The sequence below is a fragment of the Microtus ochrogaster genome, unplaced genomic scaffold (assembly GCF_000317375.1).
Source record: "Microtus ochrogaster isolate Prairie Vole_2 unplaced genomic scaffold, MicOch1.0 UNK57, whole genome shotgun sequence".
Classification (NCBI taxonomy): Eukaryota; Metazoa; Chordata; class Mammalia; order Rodentia; family Cricetidae; genus Microtus; species Microtus ochrogaster.
Genome location: NW_004949155.1, coordinates 286,894 through 290,784, shown reverse-complemented (window position 1 = coordinate 290,784; position 3,891 = coordinate 286,894). Strand labels below are relative to the sequence as shown.

At 40.3% G+C, this 3,891-nt stretch overlaps 1 pseudogene; it reads right to left on the bottom strand.

Annotated features, from left to right (window-relative positions):
* Nucleotides 1-2,496: 2,496 nt before the first annotated feature.
* Nucleotides 2,497-3,541, bottom strand: LOC101986438 (annotated as a pseudogene).
* Nucleotides 3,542-3,891: the final 350 nt, after the last annotated feature.

Here is a 3,891-nt window from a genome sequence, read left to right as displayed (position 1 = left end):
GGCCAATCAGCATTTATTTAAAATATAATTGACAGAATACAGACCATGTCCCACACCACTTATTCTATGAGGACAAAATTAACTTGATATTAAAGCTAGACAAGATACTTACACAGAGAGAAAACTGAAGGCCAATATCTTTTCTGAATGTTGACACAAAAACCTTCAACATAATCTAGAATAACCTGGGAAGAGAATTTCAATGAGGCATTGTCCAGATCATGTTGACCTGTGGGTATGCCTTTGGAGGATTATCTGATTATACTTGAAGTGGGAGCTTTCTCCCACTGTGAGTGACACCATTCCCTAGGCAGGAAGCCTGACCTTTCTAAAAGTAGAGAAAATGAGCTGAGCAAAGTAAGTATGTATGCATTTGTTCTCTTGGTTTTTGACAGGGGATGTAATTAGTTGCTTCAAGTTCCCATCTTTACTTACTCTCATTGATGTACTGTAACGTGAATTTATGAACCAAATAAACCACTTTCTTCTAAAAAAATTATAAATAAAATATCAGTAAAACTAACTCAATAAGATATTAAAAGGATGATACACCAAGCTTCGATAAAATTTATTTGTGGAGTGCAAGAGTATGAAATTTAGTCACTACTTCACTTTGCTAAAATGAAGGGACAAACATAATCATTGCAAATTTCACAGAAAAATAATTTGATGGAATCTAGTAGACATAGGGACTAAAAGCCCTCAACAAACTAGAAACAGAAGAATACTACCCCAATGTTAAAAAAATACACTCATTGATTAAATTCAATGCTTTTTTTCCTCAAGATATGTTTGTTAAGAGACACCTTAGCCACAGTCATTAAGTAAGAAAAAAAAGACATGGAAAATTGAAAAGGAAGAAATAAAACTACCTGTGTTTGAAGATGATATAGTCATCCATGTAGAAAAAATTAAACATTCCATAACAAAAATAAAAATTAGTTAGCTCTAATAAATGAATTCAACAAAGGGAAAAAATACAAAATCAACACACAAAAGCCAGTTTTACAATACCTACATGTGCAGAAATGTCAATGAAATCCATTATTTTGCATAATATATGCTAATAAAGTGGCTAGTGTAGACTGTCAGTTATATTTTTATATATTAACAATGAATAAACCAAAAGGAAATTAAGAAAAACAACTCCTTATGAATAAAATCAAAAAGAATGAGATACTTAGTAATAAATTGAATTATACTTTAAAATATATTTTATTAATTCTTTGAGAATTTTATACAGTGGATCTTGATTATATCCATTCCCCACCTCCTCCCAGATCCACCTTAGTCTTCACAATTACTGTCCTTTTTTTTGTCTGTTTGTTTTTCAGAGGAATCTACCACACTGTAGCTGTTTTTATCCTCTGTCTCTTATACTTGTTCCCTCTTCCACAATGTTCCCTGAGCTTTAAGTGTAAAAGTTTCATTGTAAATATATTCATTTGGGATGGGCATCCCATAGTCAGTTGATATCTCTATTTTAACCAGTTGTGCCTTTCTGTAGTGATCCTCATCTACTTCAAAAAGAAGCTTCTTTGAAGAGGGTGAATAGAAGGATAAGTGTTTAGAACGCAGCTAGAGATTATACTGATTTAGGAAACTGGCAGTAGTAGGTCCTCCTCTAGGGCCCATGACCTCACTAGCCACAAGTAGTTGACTAATTTTATAGTGCCAAGCATGATTTCCCTCCTAACACGTGGGTCTCAAGTCTAATCAAGTGATTGTTGAATACCCTCAGGATACAAGTGCTACTATTGCACCTTTAGAGTATCTTTTCATGCTAACCATTGTTGTGTGACATCTGGATAAGATTATTAGTTGTTTTTCTCCATTGGCAGTTTGAATAACACCTTTTGCAACTGAGAGAGCTAGTCCTCAAGGAGGAGGCTTCTATGTTATATCCTGGTTGATATAACAATAGTCTGCCTGCCTTCCTTCCTTCCTTCCTTCCTTCCTTCCTTCCTTCCTTCCTTCCTACCTTCCTTCCTTCCTTCTTTCCTTCTTTCCCTCCCTCCCTCACTTTCTCCACCCCCCCCCTCTCTGGAAGGCACCAGGGGTAATAACAATAGCCTATAGGGGTAAGGTTTCTAGCCCCAGCTGAACTCAGCCTCTTTATGTTACTGAAGATGATGTTGAACCCATAATCCTTTGATCTCCACCTTCTAAATGCTAGGATTTAGACAGAATCCAGAGCTATATGCATATTAGGCAAGCAGTCTACCTACTTGCTATATTCGCAGCGCTGCCCCCCCCCCCGGTCATGTTGTTCTTTTGAAATTCAGCTCATTTTTCTTCCAGTACTGGATATTGAAAATAGAGCCTCATACATGCTGGACAAGGAACCTGGCACTGAACTATATACCCAATCCAATGAAAGACATGTCTATTGAAAACTGAAAAAAATGCTTTGAAAGAAATCTAAAGACATAAACATAAACATGCCCCCATTATATTTCCTTTCTTTTTTTAATGGTCAGCTGAGGATTTATTGGCATAAACATAACCACATATAAAAACATAAATTATGAAAAACAGTCATGATGTACCCTCTCATCCCCTAAGCCCAGGGCCCCCTTCTGCAGGGTCAGCCTGGCACCATCTTGGTGCATCCAGTAGTCAGTGGAGCAAGACAGCTCACATAGCAGGTCTTTGAAGTCCAGGTTTATGTTAAAGTCCAAGTCGCAATTGCTTTTGGCATTGAGCCTCATGCCAATAGTGTCAAAGATCTCCTCGCCAGTTTTCACAGTTAGGTAGTTCTTCATGTAGAACAGTGTGCTTCCAGTGTGTGTATGGGTACATGGGACTAGAAGAAAAGCCGGTCCTCTTGTGGTATCGTGTGAACTCGATATTGAAGTAGGCCACCAACGCATGTATGTAGTCATTCCTCTTCACTTGCAGGCAGAAAGGGGAGGAGAAGGTCAGGTCCTCTCCCTTGACCATATAAGTGTCCACCTCCTTTATGAGGCAGGCATTAGTGACCAGCTGCTTCACCACTTCCACCAAGGCATCCTTGATGGCCACATCTTTGATGCAGGGCATATCAAAACCATTTACGTTTTTCCACCAGTGGATCTTACAGTCTTTATATCGTCAGTCCTCAATGTCTGTCACATAAAGGGTGGCCCAGTCTGGGAAGATGAGACCATTGGGTGCCATCCACTTGTCATGGGCATGCAGCACAGTATTGAGCATGCACTCATAGAAGAGACAGTCACCCATCCACTCGCTGATAATGATGTCCACTTTCTCCACAAGCAGCTCCACCTCCTCCACCTCACTCTTGATGATGGTCACCTTTGACAATCTTCACAGAATAACCAGAGATACTGGAACACTCAGACCCAATGACCTTGCTGGCCTGTCTTGGACACAAACATGCAGAGGATGCCAGTGCCTGGGCCCACATCCAGAAGTACCTTGTCTTTGAAGAAATGCCGATTGTAAAACATGGAGTTGTGGTATGTAAGGTACATACGTCATCCTTCAGCATCTCTTCATGGATGCCAAAGTGGGCATAAGAGTCTTTGGATGACATCGGAGCCCCGGACAGAAATCTCAAGGTCCAAATCAGGAGCAGAAGGAGGGGGAGCACGAGCAAGGAACTCAGGACCGCGAGGGGTACACCCACACACTGAGACAATGGGGATGATCTTTCAGGAATTCACCAAGACCAGCTAGCCTGGGTCTGAAAAAGCATGGGATAAAACCGGACTTACATAGCGGACAATGAGGACTACTGAGAAGTCAAGAACAATGGCAATGGGTGTTTGATCCTACTGCACATACTGGCTTTGGGGGAGCCTAGGCAGTTTGGATGCTCATCTTACTAAACCTGGATGGAGGTGGGTGGTCCTTGGACTTCCCACAGGTCAGGGAACCCTGATTGCT